Source organism: Humulus lupulus, chromosome 7 (genome assembly GCF_963169125.1).
Source record: "Humulus lupulus chromosome 7, drHumLupu1.1, whole genome shotgun sequence".
NCBI lineage: Eukaryota > Viridiplantae > Streptophyta > Magnoliopsida > Rosales > Cannabaceae > Humulus > Humulus lupulus.
In genome coordinates, this window is record NC_084799.1 from 119,555,561 (window position 1) to 119,578,882 (window position 23,322).

Genomic DNA, 23,322 nt, shown 5'->3' on the forward strand with positions numbered 1-23,322 from the left:
TTAAGTTTTCAATAAAGTTATGGTTATTTCTTATGTATGTTTTTCTCCAAGAGTAGTAGCTATGTCTAGTAGTTTTAATGGTCCAAGGTCTTAGAAATAGTTGGGTCAGCAGGCGCGGAGGCAGGCGGGTGCATGGTGCGTAGGGGTGTGGGGTGCGCGTAGGGAGCTGCGGGGCTGGTGGCTGCGTCTGGCGCTCGACTGCAGGAGACTTGGGCCTAGGCGTGCGCGTGGGGTGAGCAGGGGCTTGGGTCGTGTGCCTCTTAGGTACATGACTCAGGTTCCTCCTCATCTTTGTGTACAGATTTTTAAAATACATATTTCTCAAATAAATTTACAAAAATCCTAAGCCCTTTATGGCTTACACAAGATCTAGAAAAACAATAAAATCCCAACTGAATAGCATCATATAATTAACGATCCATCATTCAACTATACATTCAAAAAACATATCCATCCATTCAATATACATCAACATATATATAACAAATGCAAGAAATCCACACAGTATTTAATATATATGTATATGTGTATAGACTGCTCTAGTACCAATCGTTGGTATTAAATGATCAAATCAAAGGTACACAACGGAATATATGGACCCATTTTAATAAATATTAATACCAGCCAGGATCATACACATATATAAATATTAAATCACATACAAACAGATTAGGGATTACCTCTTGTAGCCTATCAAGTGTCCTTGAGTCTTTTTGTATAAATCAACGATCTTCCTATCCAGTGTTCTGAGATCTCACATCCTGATCTTCCAGACCAATCCTCAAACACAAAAGGACGTGTGTATTCATTAATCAAATCATTTACTCCATCAAAATCTGATAGATTTTTTGAAGACTTGATTAATCGGATGAGAATAAAGATAGAGTCCCATTCCACATGTCAATATCGACAACAATGAAATTTATAGTAAGAGGAAAATTCGTCGACTTTAAAAATCGTGGGGGTTCAAGTCCCTCTATCCCCGAAAAGGCCAAAAGATTCCCTAATTATTTATCCTCTCATTTCGTTAGCGATTTCTAATTTGTTATGTTTCTCGTTCATTCTAACTCTACAACTGGACTTGAATGGCCTTTTTTTTATCATCACAAGCCTTGTGATATATATGAAAGACATACAAATGAACATAAGGAATCCCAATGTGAAATTTGAATAATTAACAATGTAATCCCCCTTTCGTCTTTTTAATTGACATAGTCCAAGTCCTCTAGTAAAATGATGATGATGCATTATGAATGGTCAGGATAGCTCAGTTGGTAGAGCAGAGGACTGAAAATCCTCGTGTCACCAGTTCAAATCTGGTTCCTGGCACATGAGTGATTTGTATGATTATCTATTCTAGAAATTAATTAATATAGGTCCACATACAGATTCTATACATAGTATAAATCATGATACATATTTATCCATCTTAAGTATCTGGAGATGTACCCTTTTTTTGAAGATTAGTAAAAGATGAGTAAAGAGTATATGTATAATATATAAAATGTATATAAAGTATAATATGTAAACGAAAAGAAAATGTTAATACTTCATAGATCAAAAAAAAGGGAAATTTTTTGGTTGAAAGACCTAAAAGTCTAGTCTAGGGGAGTTGAAGGGTGCGAACAGCCAAGATTCATCTCAGAAATAGTATAAATAGAATTTAATCCCCTTTCATTTATTTCTATTTTTTTTACTATTCTAATTCTTCATTTCGTCCTATGCGAGTTTCTGGAGCCCACCTAAATGATGTGCGCGGTACATAGTTATATTATAGTTCAGCATTATGAACTTGTTTAGTTTCATCCTATTGACTCGACTCATCCCCAAAAATGATCTTCAAAATAGGAAATTCGTAATGAATCTCTCTAATTATCTAACTGTATTGTCTTTTTTTTTATTTAGTATTCATTTTATTTAGCTTATCCATAATATGTGAAAGAGACTTCATCCCTTTGAATATCTAGAGTTGGAAAAGTGAAGATTAGTTTATGATTATTCAATGAGCATCTTGTATTTCATAAAAATTAGGGGCAATATAATCCTTACGTAAAGGCCATCCTATCCAACTTTCGGGCATTAAGATACGTTTCAGGTGTGGATGATTATCAAAATAGATTCCCAACATATCATAAGATTCTCTTTCTTGAAAATCCGCGCTTTTCCAAACCCAAAAAACAGACGGAATTCTAGGATTCTTCCTTGGAACAAATACTTTTATGCATACTTCTTCCGATTGATCTATAGCATACTCTATTCTCATAAGATGATATACACTAGCTAACAATCCGCCCGGTGCTACATCATAGGCACATTGGGAACGTAGATAATTGTAACCATATACATATAAAATGACAACAATGGAATGCCAATCCTCAGGCTTTATTTGTAAAGTCTCTATTCCTTGGTAATCGAAACCCAAAGATCTATGAACTAGCCCATGTTTGATTAACCAATCTGACAAACGACCCTGCTTCTTTTTTCTCTCTCCCGTATTTTTTTGTTTTTTTATTTATATATGTATTATTAAGTAATAAGTATTCACATTTATGATAAAATTTCTGAAGACTGATTCACTGTTTATTATTCTGTACAAAAAGATCTTCGTTAATTCACTAATTCGTGGAAAGATACTGAACTTTTGTATTTGAAAAATCTTTCAGTCGAGATTTTTGAAGTAGATGGTGGTTGATACAATAATCCTTGATTATAACTTCCAGTATGAGAACTGCGTCTAACACGAAACTTGTGGCTGGTAGTAAAACACCGATTCTCCTGTTGAGATCGAATTCGATCTTCATAGATTTCTCGAGATATTTTCTTCCGAAGTTTTGTTATAGCATCTATAACTGCCTCTGATTTAGGAGGACATCCAAGAAAATAACCATCCATAGGAATTAGCTTATCGACCCCCCGAACAGTACTCTACGAATCAGTACTAAACATCCCCCCTGTTATTGTACAGGCTCCCATAACAATAACATATTTTGGTTCCGGCATTTGTTCATATAATCTCACTAAAGAAGGAGCCATTTTCATTTTACTGTACCCGCTGTTAAAATTAGGTCTGCTTGTCTAGGACTCGATATTGGCACCAGTCCATAACGATCAAAGTCAAATCGTGAACCTATTAATCGTGAACCTGATCTTCCAAACCAATCCTCAAACACACAAGGACGTGTGTGAGCACGTAGGATTCAAAATGTTGATTTATGTGACTCCATAGATGTACTCAATACATATGATCTAGAGAGTTCTGACAGAGAGAAGGTTTAGAGAAAACTATCGCTTTAGAGCAAGAGTCTATATTTTTTTTCTCAAAATAATAATGAATCCTTTTTTTGAAAGCCACATCCTGTTAGACTTATAAATATATTTAATCTAATTAAATAATATTTATTTAATTAAAATATAGTTCAAATTTAAAAATGATTAGATATTTACATTTAATTATTTATTTAAATCATATTTAAAAGGAATAATTAAATAACTAATTAAACAAAAATATTTGAAATTCAGTGTGTGTCGCCCAAGCCTGTATCAGGTTTCCCTGGTTTTCTCATTTGTTTGTTTAATCAATCTTTAAGACAATATATTTATTCCAACATAAATATCAGTTGATTCAAAATTAACTTTATCATAAAATATCAATCTTAAATTAAATAAATAAATATAATATTATAAATAAGATATTTATTATTCCTTCTTTTTATTATTCCAAACAAGATTAATATTAATTTTAACCTATAGTTTTTCAAAATAAAAACTATATAGTTAAATAATCAATTAATTCACAATTAATCAATATCCCATAATGATCAAATAATTACTTCCTTGTCCTAGAAAATTAATTCCTTTGCAAGTTAGTCATTTCTCTTAACAAATCTTTTTTTTGACATCCTTACCCTTGACAGTGTAGGACAGAGGTGATCTGAGGACCGTGGACCAATAATACGAAGCTCCAATGAACTAGATTATTAATTAAACCCTTTCATCTAATAATATTATTTATTAATTCCATGATTATTCCACTATAAATATGGAATTGCACTCTAAGTATTTATAGAATTATATTTACAGAGTTTTCTCTAGTAGTCCATTGATATAATCAATATATGTAGTTCTGTCCTCCATTATTGGTTCGTTAATTAGAGCTGGTCAAAATTACCGTTTTACCCTTCTAATTACCTATTGATCCTTGAGTACCATTAATTAACTAGCAAATAATTAATATATAATCTCATTATAGATTTGAGCTTAATAACTATTCAGTTCCAGAATCAGCCCTTAAGGGAACCAATATTCGATTCGTTAGGAAAGCATGGATTTCATTATTGTAATTCATGTTCCCAGCCATCCATGATATTGAATCTTCAAAACAAAAGTCAGTAGCCTCATTATTCTAAGAGACCAACCTTAACAAGTGAATCAAAAGATCCAATAAACAGAAGTTCATGAATACTCGGGATTTAGACTGATCTACAAATGATCATCTATTATGATAAGAATTAAATCTTTATGTCAAACGACAGGTTTATAAAGATAATTAATTCTCATCGGTCCTGTCATATATAATCTCTATTATATACAACACATTTACTAGGATGTATATCCACATCAATAATCCAAATCTAGATTACTTGCATCTCGTATGTTTAGCAAACTGTACTAGTAACCATTCATTAAAGATTCCTTACTTTAATATGTTATTGACTATTTTATTCATTATATATGATCTCAATTCTCTCGTACTAATACAAGATCATATTCTCATGAATGAATAATGATTTTCTTGATATTATTATATAATTAATTCAAACAATAATTATAACATTCAAATATAATAAAATTTTACTTTTATTTAAAGACAATAAAATGTCTTTACATGCTTTTAGGGCATTATTCCTAACAACAAGTCATTTGGACTCAAAAGTATAATTAAAATTAATTAACGATTTGGGCACACAAAAATTTGGTCAAAAGGTATAAACTTTTCATTAAAACTTAAAAATATTTACAAGGGATCCCAAAAAGAGTTTAAACGAGAAGAAGTTACAACCACAATTACAAAAATAGCCAGCCTAAGCCGCAAAACTGGACTTTTACCCTAAGTCCCTAAAAAATATCTCGACTGTGGCATCTGAGTAGGACGAAAATGCAAGCGCCACTCCAAAGCTCTCCAACTCATGGCTGGTCTACCTTTAGCTTGTCCTTACCTGCACCATAGAATACTCGTGAGCCAAGGCCCTGCAAGAAAACTCAACACGACATAATAATAAACACATTCAATATAAACAACAATTAGCATGCCTTGCAGTTTATAAACATATTCATTCCAAACATTTAAACCATTAAAACGTTTCACAGCTTATAAACATGCTCAATTCAAACACATGAATCATCTCACGACCCTACCGAGAGAGGCGAGTCTCCCTGCACCAAGCTTACGGCCTATGACAAGCGAGTGGGTATCGGTCCCTCAAATTGACTCCGCCTTCATAGCCCATGTTCTACATGATTGCCAAATATAGATCGTATCGATCATCCACAGACAATTCAATGTCAATATGCATTGAAAACAACTTTCTCTATGTGCACATGCCATTTTTCTTACCTAGAATCCAATAATAGCGGCAAAATAAGCCAAGTGTGATCCTGTTCAAGCGCCTTTAGTCAAACCTAAACAAAACCGATCGAAATCAATTAACACCAAGCTTAGTTCATAATTACGGCTCCAAAATAATCACATCTAAACTTTTCTTAGGTTCTAGGACTTTAGATCTTTTCACAAGCTTTCTAACCATATAAAGAACGTCCAAATCCAACACCATGGTCTAAATACGGAACCCGAAAATCGCGACCTAAAACAGGATTGACACCGAGGCGCCTACAGAAAACTTATTTTGAGCCGTGACACCCTTCCAAAGGGTCGCAGTGCCACTGAAGTCAAATAGCTTTTTGGAGCCTAAATGAGATGCATTTGCGCCACGACGCTCATTTGAATCGCGACACCACTGCGGAAAAACCCAGAAATTTTTGCATTTTTCTTGCGATTTCTCGACTCAAAACAACCCCAATACGCCCCAAACCTGTACCTAGCTCAGAAATTGTGTACCAAAGCAAGTATACACACTATGAGACAACTAACGCCAACAATCAAATTCCCAATTGCAAGTTTCAAGATACAATTCAAGCAATTCAAATACTTAGGTTAGAAATCCCCAAATATTTCCCCAAATCCGAAAATCCATTCAATCTCCCCCTTTCAGTTTGAATTCCATGTATACACCAATTTATAAACAAGTTTTTGTTGGGGTTTTATGCCCTAATTAAAACTCAAATTCTTTGTAATCTCATTTTATTATCAATAAAAGAATAGAAATCATTTTTTGACTTGGTCAATCACTTTGCTCACATGTTTTATTTTCATGATTATTTATTTAATATAAACTTCTATTAGATCCTGAGCATATAGCTAATCTTATTTATAGTGACGTAATCACAGTAGAATATAAATATGATTATATGTTCAAAATAAGTTAGTCCTAAGATTAGTCAGTGCACCGGATTTACACTGACTTTCTAATCTACGATATGATCTACTTACACATTACAGTGTTATGTTCTTTCCAGAACATTAGCAAAGTAGATAAGATCGGGTGTATTTGTTACATCGGACATGACCGATATTGACAGTTGATAAGACAAGTAAACACACCGTTATTATTTATTCTAGTCATATCATATAGTTGACCATAGATCAATTCAATCTCAATTCTGAGTGGTTAGTATTATAACTAATTGTATTATTTGAGTTATTTGACTTGTTCGTTACCAGCTTACCCTACGGACTAGCCCATACTTACATCTTGGGAATTCGGTAGTATAATTGAGTGGGAGTGTTAATCATAGATATGAACATCTATAGCTTCTGATGAAGAAGTGAAACGATGATTTCCTTTTAGTTTGGTTCAAGGTGTTAAATGATAGAGATCTCATTTCAGTAATTAAATTAGTTTACTGAAATATCATTTACAAGGAACTAAGTGTTTTAAGGATAAAATACAATGAGGGGTAAAATAGTATTTTAGTCCTATCTCATTGTAGACCATCTATAGAGGATTGAATGACAATTATGGTTGTAACAATGGATAATTAATAGCGTATCTATATTTGTTATAGAGCGTTCTATGAATTCGAGAGTGCAATTCCGAGTCTATAGTGGAGTCACGAGGAATTAATAAGTTAGCAAATTTATTTGTTAGATTTATGATAACTTATTGGAGTTTAATTTCATAGGCCCATGGTCCCCATTGTACCTTGGATAAAATCATCTAGATAGTCTCAATTAATTGATTTAATCATCAATTAGAATTATCAAAGTTGACCAGGTCAATTTTGAATAGTTTCACAGAGTTGTGTAATTTTGAGAAGAAAAGAGAAATTATGGCAGATTTATTAATTAAGATAAATTGGTATCTAAATTAATAAATAAGTTTAAATAAAGGTTCAAATTATAAATAATTAATTTGATAAAGGATTTAAATAAATATTTAATTAATTAAATCAATAGAAAATAATACAGACCTTGATTTTAAGTCCAATGGGCTTATAATCAAATGGGAAATTTCACGGGCCTATAGCCCATGATAATTTTGACCTAGGGCTTCAAAATGACTATTATTTTATTGATTGTTTAATTAAATTAAATGGCCTAATTGAGTCTATAAAATGAGTGCTTAGAGAGAAGTCAAAATATAAGTTTGATAAGTCACAAGTTAGATTTTCTGATAGTTTTAGATTCTCTCTAAACACAAGTCATTTTCTAAGCCTCTTTGTTATTTTTTCTTCTTCTCTCTATATCTATCTCATGTGTTGAGAATTTCCCACACTAGTCTAGGTGGTTCTAAGGATACATTGAAAGATTGTGAAGAAAATAAAAGATCGGTTCAGTTTCTTGATAATACTCTGCGACAGAGAGGATACAAGAGTTAGAGAAACTGAAGGAATGACTCTTTAATTTCGCTGCGTATACTGTAAGTATTCTATTCTTTGTTTCTCTTTGAATTCAATTTTAGAAACATGTTTTAGGCTATCTCGTATTAATTTGTTTAATATTAGATATACATAAAAATAAATAAAGATCCTGTATAATCTAATCCAACAGTTTTTTCTACTCATAGGCTCACCCAAATCATCTAAAGTCATCAAACTTAAAAAAAAAATTAAACAAATCCCCAATTCCCATTTATGAACAAACAAGAACTATGAAGAACTAGAACTAAAAAGTTCATACCTCTAAAAATTAGAATTCTCTATGGTAAGATGGACTCCTAGCTGCTGCCAATTCTACTTAGAGCTTGAATTTCCTTACCCAATCCAGCAAAGAAATGATGAGGTCTTGATCCACTTGAGGAGCTTGGATAAAACTTGGTGTTTCAAGATGGGACTTAGAACAATGAAGAAGAGGTCTAGAACATGAGTGAGGGCTGAGTTTTTAGACTTAGCCAAACTCTTTACCAATTGGTCAGATGATCATTTTGCCCCTTGCCTTTACTTAACCCCAAAGCCTACCCCAAGGGCATTTTGGTCATTAATCTTAAAATTCTATTTACACCACTAATCTCCAAATTTATCAACTAATCCATCAACCATAATTATTCCACCAATTTTCTTCATTTACCAATAATTCCCAAAATATCGAAATTCCTGAAAATATCCCTAAGCTTGCCCCGAGCCGAGCATTTTTCCCCATTGTGACTTTTCCGCTAAACCGTTCGAACGGATCCACTCATGCCAAAAATCACAAATATATCTACATAATAATGTGGTCTCAAACATATAGCACATACTAATTGGAAATATACCCTCAATGGGTCAAAATTACGAAAAATACCCATTTTAAATAAAAGCGGGTCTTTAAACACATTTAATACACATAATCATGTATACTTAATCATATAATAATATAAATCAATTAATTTACACATAATTATCACACGTGCCCTCCCGACACACTAATCAAAGTACTTATGTAACGACCCAAAATCACTAATAAGGCTCAAGAGCCATGATTAGTGTGTTGGGAGGGCACGATTGGATTATGTGTAAATTAAGTAGTTTAATGCATGATTCTGTGATAAGCATGCTTGCATGGGTATATGAATGTATATGTGAAATGCATGTATACAAGTATTAGTATGCATGTAGGCCCTGTTTAGCTTAAAGGGGTATATTTGTAATTTTAGCCCGTTGAAGGCGTAAATGTGATTATATGTTATAATTGTGAGGACCACATTATTATGTGGATAAATCTGCAGCATGCAACTTGAGGTGATCCTAGGGAGCTAGTTAGCAGGAAAGTCACAACGGGACCTAATACTTGACTTGGGGCAAGTCAAGGGGTATCTCGGGTATTAGATGGTTATTTGGGTTATCAGATTATGGAAATAAATAATTGGAGATATATTTGAGGTTAGGAAGCTTAGGTGGGAATACTGAGAATTTTACCATTTTTCCCTCGGGGACGTTTTCGGTACCTCGAGCCTCAGGATTGACTTAATTGCTCAAGGATAGATAGACAAAACTTAGAAAGTGGTGGAAACATCAAGAACCGACCCTTCCCTCTCCCTTTTCTTCTCTCTCAAGGAAAACTACAGAAAAACTAAGGGAATTATCTTGGAACACAGAGAATTGAATGGAAGATTTGGAGGATTAAGTGGAAGCTAAAGAATCTAACTAGGAACTGAGGTAAGCACTGAATTACATTTTTGGTCAATTGATTATGAAGTTTTGGGGCTGGATTCTAAGAGTTCTAAGGTTCTTAACTTCAAGGTTTAATTAAGGCAGAAAGCTTGGGTGTTAGCTCAGTAATTGCTTGGAGGATTGATTCTTCAGTGAAGGTAAGCTCCAATTTATGATATAGTGTTTGACTTCTGGGTTTTTTCTAACTGGTTTTGGTGTTCTTGAGTGTGTGGGTTTCAGAAATTAAAGTGGTGTTTTGGTGAGTTTTTAGATTAGGTTTCTGCTGGCTTATGTTACTAAAATCATGCTAGAATGTTTGTGATAGTTGGAGTATATTATTGGGATGGTTATGGGTGGTTTGAGAGGTTTGAGTGTTAAAAATGGTGGTTTTTCTGGGTTCGAAAGGGTCGGGCCACGGCATAGTTCTTGGTGTGCCGCGACCCTTAAGGTCATTTGTAGGCTTTTGGAGTTTCTAAGCGCGGGAACATAAACTAGGGTGCTCGGGATCGATTCTACTACCGTGTTTGGTGGAATTCGATGTCCTGGTGGCTAGAACCTTATCCGGAAACCTTTTTACAGTTATTAATGGTATCCCTTATCTTGGTTGTGACTAGGAATAAGCTAGGGGCTCGGGAAACGGATTGTGCTCAAGGAACATCTCTTGTAATCAGTACATTTGTAAATTAAAAGTAAGAAAACTGCACCCGGTTGTGAATTTATAATGGGACTAAGGGTTCCCTGTTTTGTATGCTTTATGAAGGATGGTATTATTCCATGTGAATAACAAGCGAACGACCTAAGAGTGCCGGAGTTTGCATTGGCGGCTCAGCCACTGGTAGCTAAGGATAGCTTATTATTCACTAAGCTTGGTTTACGCGGACCGGAGTCAGTGGGGTAAATAGAGGGTGCGACCTAAAGGCGTCGACCCTGAATATCATGTGATTTGATTATTATTAATGGTTGATGGATTTGTTATGCTGAACAGCTAAGTGTTAGTTTGTTGATTCTCTTATTATGTCTATGGACTATGTGATTAATGTGGCATGCTAAGTGTACGAACATGTTTTAAGGGTTATTCAATTGTTATCATTGTTTGTGCTGCAACGTTATGTTTTCTTGCTGGGCCTTGGCTCACGGATGCTACGTGGTGCATGTAAAGGCAAGGGTAAGCTTGATCAGCCCTGAACTGGAGAGCTTTGAAGGCAGAATGTACATGATCAGCTGCTTGGCCGCCACGATTGAGGAGGAGACAGGAACAGGAGGACCATAAATGTCTGTTTTTCCCTTAGAGTGGCTAGTGGTTGTTTGTACTCTGGAAATTTTGTAAACTGACTTTTAAACACTGTTTCTTTTGGGATCCCCTGTACAAAACGTTTAACTATATGAAATGTATATTTTATGCCCAAAACCTTTTAACCCTAGTTCATTAGTGATGTCGGTGACATTTTTTTAACTAATTGACTTAGTTAGCAAGTCTCGCACCTTTATAAATACACAGTGTAACGGTCTTGGCTACCCAAGGCGTTACAACTTAATTCTATTAGGAATTTCGGGACACTACAACTATCCCTCCTAATAGAAATTTCGTTCTCGAAATTTACGTGAATAGCTTGGGATACTAATCCCGCTTATCTGAATCCAACTCCCAAGTCGCTTATTCTTCCTTGTTGTTCCTCCATAACACTTTGACTAAGGGCATAGTCTTGTTCCTCCAGACTTTGTTCTTCCTATCCAGAATCTGAACCGATTTCTATTCATAAGAAAATCAAAGCACTTAATTCTATTAGGAATTTCATGTCTTTATACATCATATCTAAATATCTTAACATCAAGATTATCATTAAATCTTAAAAGCAACTAAACCAAGATCACAAAGATTCAAACAAGATGAGCTTCACTTACCTATGGTGACCAAACCTTAGGTATTCTTCACTTCTCTTGGGCTCCAAATTCTACAAACATAGACCATGATCCTAAGTAACCAGTTATAATCTTAAATGATTAAGAAAATCAAGTAATACTTACCCTTGATGGAACAAAATTCTAGTCTAACCCTTGAGAACACTAAGTTATCTCTTCCTTCCTTTCTTTCTTCTTCCTTCGGTCTCAAAATTCAAAAATGGGCTGAATAAAATGAAAGATAACCGCCCCCTCTAATCCTTGTACAACCTAGTAACTTCCCTTTAAGTTCAAACCATTTTCCCTCCAAGAATTACTACACTAGGCCGAACACTACTTAAGCACTAATCTTATGCTTTATGGTGCTTCAGTCAATAATCCATTATTCTTAAACACTAATAACTACCAAGTAACCACCCATGATGTCCATCATTAAGTCATTATGTAATACTTGTGATTTATTCTCTAAATCACTTTTTAATCACCATTAAACACTAATAACTACTAATTAAATACCAATAACCACCTTGGTAACTTTCAATAACCACCCATGATGCTTATTGTCTCTCAAGTATTATGGCACTTAGAGGGAATGGGAATCACTTAAATGGTAACCATTTTCATTCAAGTGTTTACTAAATTTTAGGAATGGGAAAGACTAGTGAGACCCACATAAATTTAGCAAAAAAGAAAAGGAAAGGTTCTCCTCTCATCTCCTTAATGAATGAGATTACGCTGAAAACATATTTTGAATTTTTTACTTTTTATTTTTTATATTTAAAAATTAATAGACAATTCTACCTTATAAATATCAGTCTAATTTATCTATTGTAAGCATCATTTTTTTCTCTTCTTATTGTTTTTCTTCTGACTTGTTCTCTTCTTCATTATTGTTATTGTGCTTTCATCATTTTTTATTTCTCTTCTTGTTTTTCTTCTTGACTTTTGTTTACTCAATCAAATCTACACTTTATTTCCATTGTGGTTATTACAGATGCACACTTCACCTTCAGGTAACATATTATATATATTTTTAAATTTTTTAATTCTTTTAAATTAAAGATATGTTATGTTATGGTATAGATTTGTGTTTGCACTTTTCACTTTAGTTGTAATTAATCTTCTTGCATCTTGTTTATGATACATATATGAATAGTTTCATTTCCCAACATGTTAACCCAGATATAATAATTTACACATATAGATAGTGAACATTAAATTCTATGATTTTTTTTTCATTATCGACTTTCCAAAACAATACATGATAGAAGTAAATTTAAATGATGTTAATCAAAACTAATTTACTCCATTTTTTTATATAAAAAATAAAATAGAAAAAAAAATCGACATATGGATATTCAAACAGATATTTAAGAATTTGAATTTGAAAAGTTATTATTTTCATTATTAATGTTATTGTGATTATTATTATTATTTTGAATAAATATTTTGTTGGAAATTTAAATAAAGATGCATATATAATTAGAACCTAAGAAATCTCAACTAATAATGATTACTGTTTTGAATAAATTTAAAATAAAATTTTAGTAGGCCCATCGTCAACTTCTTTTTTTCTACTAATAACCATCTATATATAATGGATTTATAATATATATTACTTGGAGAAAAGTAATTTTTAAGATTTCATATTAGTAATGTATCATCTACATATTTTATTTATTTTTTATTATTTTTATACTTTATTCATTATTTTTCTATTGTTATTTGCATTGTGTTTTAGAGAGATTTGTCCTTATTTATAATTTATTAATTTTTTTCTCAATACTTTTGTTTTATACTGGGAAAGTGAGAAAAATATTATTCAAGTTTTAGGATTATGTATGGCCTTTTTTATTATAAATATTTTAACATATTTGTTAATATATATTTATAAAAAAAAATAAAACATTTCTAAAAAAAATACTAAATAATTTTAGTCAAAAGTTGCTAAAGTAGTGCTATGTTTTTTATTTTTCAGTTATTTAAAACTATTTTTATGAGAATGAAAAATAATTTTTTTTCATAATTTCTTTCTTTTATTATTATTATTATTATTCATTTTCTTTATAGAAAATTGAAATTTATTCTTATTCGTTTTTATATTGTTATCTACTCTACACATGAGCAAATAAAATAGTATTTTTTTAGGGTAACATATACTTGTATTATTATTAAAATAGTTTATAAATAATGTATTGATAAAGTAGATACATAAATATTCATTTGAAAATCAAAATTAGGAAATATATAATTAATATTTAACTAACATTCAAATTTATTATTTATACTTTCATCATAAATAACTAATTTTTAAGTTTGATTTTTTGCAAAAGAATGTTAAATTATTATTATTTTTTTAATTATTTTATTAGAGAAATGATGGACATATTTATGATTGATTTTTTTTTCTTAAGCGTATTCATAGTAGGTGGTGTTTAAAGTTTGCATATAAACAACAACTTTGTATGAATATTATTGATAGGTCCAACATATGTGATGATGTATATATGATAGATTTTTTGGTTTATATTAATATAATTTATTAATTTAAATAGCTTTTAGTTAATTAAGTTATTATTATTATTATTATTATTTTGTACCAAATTAGTGTTTTTATGTGTTGACGCGGTTCTTCACCAACAGGTAATTAAGAAAATGAGATAAATGGATTAGTGCTTTAAGTTGAACCGAAACAGATATATGATTTAGGAAAATGAAATGGCTACTCAAGGCACGTTTTTTAAGTGGTTTGAAGGTTAAAATCCTTCTACTCCACTAGTCAATATTATTGCTATATTCTGAGTATACGATTACAGTGTATTTCTTACAAAAGAGGATCCAACCCTTTTTAACTCCCAGGGTCTCCATATTTATAGGAGGAGGCACCTAGGAGTTGGTAAGAAGGTCATCCCGTGACCTTCTTACCTATCATATCAACTCTGTGACATTCATGATTAATTCCTAAACTTGACACATAAGTGTGGTCAAATCAATTGGTAAGGAGATAATGGGCCGCACGGCCCAACCCGATCGTGGGTGTCTGAATATGCACGTTCCTACTGCGTGTCCGAGAAGTCAGGGATATATCAGACACGTGATGTCTGATATATGCACGTTTACCTTGCGTGGCTGACTTTATAAAGGGTCAGAGCCTTCACCCCTAGCTCGTACTACGGGCTGGATGCTTGACTCGACCTTCGGTCTTCAGAGCCCGGACTCTGTCATTAAGCAACCAGAGGCGACTCCTTAGATTACCACGAGCTGAGGAGGTATGATCTTACGACCCAGCTCCGGTTGCGGGGGCATCCACAAGATAACCATGATTAGGCCTGCAGCTCAGCTCGCTAATCAGCCCGTGGGAAAAACAGGGCGTACATCTGCCCCCCAAGCCCCTGCCCGTGGTATGCCACGTCGGGTAAGACCACAGTAGGGGCTTTTAGGCTTCCCCATGAACTCTTCATATTCCACCTCTTACGCAGGCACCTGATACGTGGAACATCGTGGTTGGGTGACGGTACGTCTTACGAGAACCGCATTTAATGGCCTAGCCTATGTCCAGCCGTCGTTCCGTATTTCGAGTTGAGGGCCTCAGATCCCTCATCAGGGTTATCCAATGGCCCTCTACACTCGACCCTTCACGTATATAAAAAAGGGGTGGCCACCCTACGCATGGGCCACCCTTTCATTCGAAATTTCTCAGAACTTTTCTCCTTCTTCTCTCTTTATCTCAGACAAAACCCTCTTCTCTGCGGCTGTTACACTCAGCGTTTAGGAAGCTCCGACGTGAGGATTCCTTCAAAGCTTTGGACAAATACTCAGGCGAAGCTCCCACCTAGGCGACACCTTCATCCACCTTCCAATCAAATACCCTGTAAGTCTCCTGATCATGCGTGTTTTGAAAATATTTTTCACTGTGGCTTAGGTAAATATTTACTATAGTCACATGCAAGGGTCTACTGGTTTTTGGTGGGAGTGAAGGGTGAAAGCCTTTTAGGTTAGGGTATTTTTGCTGTAGGAAATCACTTAAGAGTATGGTTTACGGGATGCCTTTTCTGGGGACGATTTCTGGGTAGGATTTTTGACATATTTTGGGTGCAAAACCGGGTAGCTTAAGGGATACGCTTCACAGGCGGTTTTGCCTTTCATGCCAATTGGAACTTTCCCTCCAAGGAAAAAATTTAATCTGACCCTCCTGACACACGAATTTCGAGTAATCGGGGATCTGTTGGGAGAACAGGCGCGTGTTCATTGAAACGCGTGGTCTCACTCTCCACAGGCTGAGCTTACCTCAGCTCGTGTAAAGAATAATTTGATTCTTCCCTATGCTTAGGTCGCCTTTTCTGAAATATTTTCTTTTGTTCGTTAGGCGACCAGATGGCACCGAAGAGGAACGCTCCAAAGAAGACAGTCGGCAGCTCGGCCTCTCAGCAGGACAAAGGAAAATCGGCGATGCCAGACTCTCCGATCCCCAGCTTTGGGCGGCAGTGGAGCAGGAGCTCGAGGTGGATCCTGACGCGTTCTTTGAGGCAGAGAGGATCGTCTCAAAGATCACCGACTAGGCGAATATCAACAAAATCTTCCTCTCCCACAACATCACGCTGGGGAAGGCATCTATAGTGGCCCGACCTCCCACAGAGGGCGAGCGGAGCTGCGCGCCACTCGACGAATCGTTCGCGGCCTGGAGCGACGAGCATTTTAAGGCGGGGGCCTTCCTGCCATTGGATCAGTATTTCGCTGACTTCCTGAATTATGTGAAGTTGGCCCCCTTCCAGCTCCCCCCTAACTCTTATCGATTGTTGGCGGGGTTGAGATACTTATTTTTGAAGCACGAGTGGGAGGTCCCCGCTCCTGCAGATATTTTGTATTTCTTCTGCCTCAAGGCCAGCCCGGATCAGCGGGGGCGAGGCGATGGGTTCTACTATGTAACCCAATTTCCCAACACGGTTGCGGTCATCGAGCTGCCCAGCCACCCCAATGACTGTAAAGATCAATTCTTTATGTCGACGGGGTTCAGGAACTGTGAGCTCCATTACTTCAACTGTCCTCGTAAGTGCATTTTATCTTTAGCTCGGAAGTTAAGTTCCATACAATTCCTGTGTCCCTATCTGACTTAGATCAATCCTACAGCTATCTTTGCGAGGACAGAGAAATCTGTGACCCTCGGGGGTCAATACGAGACACTGGCGGGCTTGCCCCCCAGTGAGAAGGACTACCGAGTGCTCGTGACGGACGAGACGATGGTGGCCTGTAAGCTGATTTTCCCAAATCAGACTTTGAATCTAAGGAGGCCTCGGGGGCTTCCCCCAGCTCGTACTTCTAGGCCCATCATCGTGGAGGAGGTCGCAATGGACGAGGACGAGGAGGATGAGGAGGACGAGACTCCACTTGTGAGGAACAGGAAGCGGGCGTTGGAGGTCGCCCAGATAACAGACGAGGAGAGGACCTAGTCCGGAGCAGCTGCGGGTCCTTCTGGCCAAGGTAACCTTTATATGTTTAGGAACTTAGATAGGGCCATTGCCGACCCCCGGCTAGCTAGGTTCAACCCCAGGCAGCTCGTCCATCACCACTGAAGTGATCCAGATCTGGACACAACCCTGCTCCACTGCGTCGACCAGCTCGTGCTGGACTATCAAGGTAGCCGACCTAGGGGTACCGTAGTCGTAGATAGTACCTGGTCCTTCAGGTCGATCCTATTCGAGGAGTATGGGACCAACCTTAGGTCCTGGCCATCCCTCAGGAGAGGTGCCATGGCTCCGAGACTTAGGCAATATGTAGAAGAATCCAGCCCGGAACCGGATTCGGATCCAGAACCTGCTCCAGCTCGGGAAATAATTGACTTAGACTCTCCCGCAGAAACTCCGGAACAGATGGTCGTAACTATAGGTCCTTCTTCTAGCCCGGGGGGTAGGGCTTCCTTTAGTATGCGTGTACTTTAATTACTCTTTTCCCCTTTGTTTTTGTTTCTGTATGATTGCTAAATCTCGTACTAACCATGTTTTTGCTTTGACAGAAGAGAAGTCTCAGCCCGAAGAGAGCCTTCGAGGTGCGTTTGCCGGGGCCTCTGGGCCAAAGATGAAGAAGCCCCGAATCTTGAAGAAAACGGCCAGAACTCCCACTAAATCTCCTGCAAAGGAAAAGGAGCAGCCCCCCTCCGCTCAGGTCGCGAGAACTAATCCTCCTGCTGCTGGTGGGAGTAACATGCCCCCACCTCCTCCGCGAGCTCCTATCACCGCCCGGGACCCAGGAACGGAGGCCGGGTCTTCGGCGATTGTACCCCCCGAGGTACGCATCCCAGTCAACCCCCTGGACCTGGAGAAGATCCCAGAGGCCTTCTGGGGAACGGTGTATGAGTCGGCGAACTACGCCATCAGCCACATATACAAGTTCACCGAGAAGGAGCTCCGGTCCATTGAGACAATGAGCCTGGTGGGTGTGATGGAGTCTTCAATGGGCATGACCCTAACGGTAAGCTGACTCACCCTTTTATGACTTTTTAGTATTACACTTTGCCCTATTTTTTCCTAAGGCAATCTATCTCTCATTTCTCGCAGGGCGTCGTTGCTCTTCACCGGAGTATCGCCAGGGCCAAAACTCAGCTCGAGGATATGAGGAACGAGCACCAGACCTCTCTGCAGGCGGCCAAGGATGCCTTGGCGACCTCGCAGGCCGAGTTGGAGAAGACCCGCACGAAGGTTCAAGAGCTCGAGACCTCCCTCGCCACATCGCGGACAGACCTAGATACTGCGAGGGTTGAGGCCAAAGCCGCCTTGGAGGTCGATCAGGAAACTTTGGAAAAGGCCTTGGAAGACCTATTCTATCATTGTTGGGCCTACAACCCGGATGCTGATTACTCCTTCCTGTCAGCGTGTCTTTGGGAGCGTCTGCTGGTGAAGTTCCAGGCTCGCCTTGATAAAGAAGCGCCCTCCGAGGCCGGGGAAGGCTCTGGCGCAGTTGAGCAAGGCGAGACGGCGACCTCCAAGGGGCCACCTAGCGGAGCTTAGGGCTTTTCCTCTCTTGTGCCCTTCACTATTATATATTTTTTTGTGTAACCTTTGCATGAGGTGCTTCCACCTCGAGACAGTTTGGTTTTATGTTTTTAATTGATCCTCTTTCTTGTCCTTGTGCACTTTGGTTACAATTTTTTTTTTGAGAAATTTAGATCGCATTAACCGTTATCCATATCTCGAGCTCTTTAGGAAGAACAACAGTCAATAGATTTAAATTAACTTCTAAGTTTCATGACCCGGTTATGACCAGGAACTTATTTTGAAAACTTAGTTCGTGTTAACTTTTATCCATATCTCAAGCTCTTTAGGAAGAACAACGATCAATAGATTTAAATTAACTTCTAAGTTTTATGACCCGGTTATGACCAGGAACTTATTTTGAAAACTTAGTTCGTGTTAACTTGTATCCATATCTCGAGCTCTTTAGGAAGAACAACGATCAATAGATTTAAATTAACTTCTAAGTTTTATGACCCGGTTATGACCAGGAACTTATTTTGAAAACTTAGTTCATGTTAACTTTTATCCATATCTCGAGCTCTTTAGGAAGAACAACGATCAATAGATTTAAATTAACTCCTAAGTTTTATGACCCGGTTATGACCAGGAACTTATTTTGAAAACTTAGTTCGTGTTAACTTTTATCCATATCTCGAGCTCTTTAGGAAGAACAACAGTCAATAGATTTAAATTAACTTCTAAGTTTTATGACCCGGTTATGACCAGGAACTTATTTTGAAAACTTAGTTCGTGTTAACTTTTATCCATATCTCGAGCGCTTTAGGAAGAACAACGATCAATAGATTTAAATTAACTTCTAAGTTTTATGACCCGGTTATGACCAGGAACTTATTTTGAAAACTTAGTTCGTGTTAACTTTTATCCATATCTCGAGCTCTTTAGGAAGAACAACGATCAATAGATTTAAATTAACTTCTAAGTTTTATGACCCGGTTAAAACCAGGATAGGACTTAGTTAGCGTTAATCCTTATCAATATCTCGTATTTTTTAAGAAAAACAGTGGTCAATCGATATGAATCAACTTCTAAGTCATTAAGGAGACCTGGTTATATCCAGGTACCATATGCCCCCCAAGTAACTGGGAAAGGGTCTTTCGTGGTTACTTTAGATTACACTTGCAAACATACATAAAAACTGATTCTCATTAATACATAAAAAGTGGCCTTCCAAGCCTTACAGGTGAATTATTGATAATATTTCTTTAAGTGGATGGCGTTCCAAGTGCGCGGGACCGCCCCTCCATCAAGTCGGGCTAACTTATAAGTTCCCTCCTTAATGACTTCAATGACCTGGTATGGTCCTTCCCAGTTTGGTCCCAAAACTCCATCTTTGGGATCTTTCTCGGCTAGGAAAACTCTCCTTAGGACCAAGTCGCCAACGCTAAAGGCGCGCTTTTTAACTTTGGTGTTGAAGTAGCGAGTGATTTTCTGCTGATAATGGGTGAGCTGGAGTTGCGAATCCTCTCGCCTTTCATCAACTAGATCGAGGGAATTGCACAGGAGCTCATGGTTTCGAACATGGCCATAAGACTGGACTCTATGCGAAAGCACTTTAACTTCCACGGGGAGGACTGCCTCACTCCCAAAGGTTAGGGAAAAGGGAGTATGACCCGTAGGAGTCCGGTGCGAGGTCCGGTATGCCCATAGGACCTGGGGGAGCTGTTCTGGCCAGACCCCCTTTGCTTCGTCTAATCTCTTCTTGAGGCTCGCCTTTAGGGTCTTGTTGACAGCTTCGACCTGGCCATTAGCCTGAGGATAGGCCACGGAGGAGAAACTTTTTACGATCCCGTATCTTTCACAAAACTCGGTGAACAGGTCGCTGTTGAACTGAGTGCCGTTGTCGGAAACGATCTTCTTAGGCAAGCCGAACCGGCAGATAATGCTCTTAACCAGGAAGTCAAGCACTTTTTTGGACGTTATTGTTGCCAAAGGTTCTGCCTCAGCCCACTTAGTGAAGTAGTCGATGGCTACCACGGCGTAACAGACCCCGTCTTTTCCAGTGGGGAGGGCGCCAACCAAGTCTATCCCCTACACGGAAAACGGCCATGGGGACGAGATCATCTTCAGCTCGACTGGAGGAGCTCGGGCAACTGCAGAGAACCGCTGGCACTTGTCGCACTTCTTCACGTACGAGATCGAGTCTTTGGACAGAGTTGGCCAGTAATATCCTTGTCTCAGGACCTTTAAGGCCAAGCTTTGCCCCCCAGTGTGGTCTCCGCAAAATCCTTCGTGCACTTCCTGGAGGATGGACTTTGCTTCGCCTGGAAGAACACACCGGAGGAGAGGTAGGGAGTGCCCACGTCGGTACAACACCCCATCGACTACCGTATATCTAGGAGCTTGGTACAGGACTCGTCGTGCATCGTTACGTCCTTCAGGTAGCTTGCCCTCGACGAGGTATTCAAGGATGGGGGTCATCCAGGTCGGCCTGGCATCGATCATCTCGACCTCCGTCCTGACATTTTCTACGCTTGGTTTCTCCAGGAATTCGATTGGTACTAGCCCCCAGGTCTCCGTTTCCCCAGAGGTGGCGAGCTTGGCAAGAGTGTCTACGTTAGCGTTCTGCTCCTGAGGTATGTGTTCGATCGAGCCTCGCTCAAACGCGGACAGCTCAACTTTTACCTTTGCCAGATAGGCGGCCATCTTGGGTCCCCGTGCTTGATATTCGCCCAGAACCTGGTTTACCACGAGCTGGGAGTCACTAAAGCATTGGACGGAGCTCGCCTTTAACTCCTGGGCTATCTTCAGTCCTGCCAGCAAAGCTTCGTATTCGACCTCGTTGTTGGAGGCTTTGAATTTGAATCTTAGCGCCGAGTGGAATCTATGTCCCTCAGGGGATATCAGAATGATTCCAGCTCCGGAGCCGTTCTCGTTGGATGAACCATCCACAAAGATTCTCCACGAAGCCAGGGGCGAGCTGTTTTGGGGTGAGTTTTCTGCGAGGTCCTCCTGGAATCTCGTGCATTCTGCCATGAAATCGGCCAGGGCCTAACTTTTTATGGAAGTTCGCGGAGTGTACAGATTCTCGAATTGACTAAGCTCGATGGCCCACTTTAATAAACGTCCCGATGCTTCAGGTTTTTGGAAAACCTGCCTTAAAGGTTGATCGGTCATGACGTGAATCGAGTAGGACTGGAAGTACGACCTGAGCTTTCGAGAGACCGTGATGAGGCAGAACACCAATTTCTCCATCAACGGGTATCGGGACTCAGCTCCAAGAAGTCTTTTGCTAATGTAGTAGACCGGCTTCTGAATTTGGTCCTCTTCTCGAACTAGAATGACACTTGTTGCGTCCTCAGTGACTGCCATCTAGAGAAAAAGAGGCTCTCCTGCTTTGGGCTTGGACAGTACGGGCGGCTCGGCCAGATGTGCCTTCAGGTCGAGGAATGCGCTTTCGCATTCTACTGTCCATTCAAACTTCTTGTTTCCTCGGAGCAGGTTGTAGACTGGCAAACACTTATCGGTGGACTTGGAAATAAACCGGTTGAGGGCTGCCACTCTTCCGGTCAGGCCTTGGACATCTTTTCGCGACCTGGGCGAAGGAAGTTCGAGCAGTGATCTGATCTTGTCAGGGTTTGCCTCGATTCCTCGGGTATTGACTATGAACCCCAGGAACTTCCCTGACGCGACTCCGAAAGTGCATTTCTATGGATTTAGCCTCATGCCATATTCCCGTAGTATCTTAAAACATTCTTCCAGGTCGGAAACATGGTTATCGGCAATATTTGACTTGACTAGCATGTCATCAACGTACACTTCCATGTTTTTTCCGATCTGGTCTGCGAACATCCTATTTACTAGCCTCTGGTAGGTAGCTCCGGCGTTCTTCAGACCGAACGGCATGACCTTGTAACAATAGACGTTAGTTGGGGTCATGAAGCTGGTGTGCTCCTGGTCCCCCGGATTCATCACGATCTAATTGTAGCCCGAGTACGCGTCCATAAAGGACATGAGCTCGTGCCCCGCCGTGGCATCCACCAACTGGTCGATTCTGGGCAATGGGAAGCAGTCCTTGGGGCAGGCTTTATTCAGGTCGGAGAAATCGATGCAGGTCCGCCATTTCCCGTTAGGCTTCGGGACCAGCACGGGGTTGGCGACCCATATTGGAAACTTGGCTTCACGGATAAAGCCGCATTTCTTGAGTCAGTCTACCTTTTCCTCTAGGGCTTCAGTTCGAGTTGTTCCTAAACGCCTTTGCTTCTGGGACTTGGCAGGAACACTTTTATCTAGATAAAGTGTATGCATGATGACAGTGGGGCTGATTCCCACCATGTCCTCGTGGGACCAGGAAAATACGTCCAGGTTATCTTGCAGAAACTTGGTCAGCTCCGCTTTCCTCTTGCTACAGAGGTTCTTCCCGAGCCTGACCATTCGTGATGGATTCTGCGGATCAAGGTTCACCTCCTCGAGCTCCTCAATTGCCTGGAGTTCGGATCTGTCCTCGCCTATTCGGGGGTCAATGTCCTCACTTAAATCGACATTTTCCCCCTCGGCGTTTTGAGGTTTTTCAATCTCAGGATCCGCCGAGGGTTCCCGAGATTCCTCTTCACCTTGGATGGCCATTGCCAGCTGCCCGGGTTTAGACTTTTCCTTCATGGAAATGCTGTAGCATTCCCTGGCAGTGAGCTGATCACCATGGATAGTGCAGATT

General features: G+C 38.7%; 1 non-coding gene across 1 annotated transcript; it reads left to right on the forward strand.

Annotated features, from left to right (window-relative positions):
• The first annotated feature begins 1,256 nt into the window (after window positions 1-1,256).
• On the forward strand, window positions 1,257-1,329 carry TRNAF-GAA (transfer RNA phenylalanine (anticodon GAA)). Its single transcript has one exon. It is a non-coding gene; the product is annotated as a tRNA-Phe (tRNA).
• The last annotated feature ends 21,993 nt before the right edge of the window (window positions 1,330-23,322 follow it).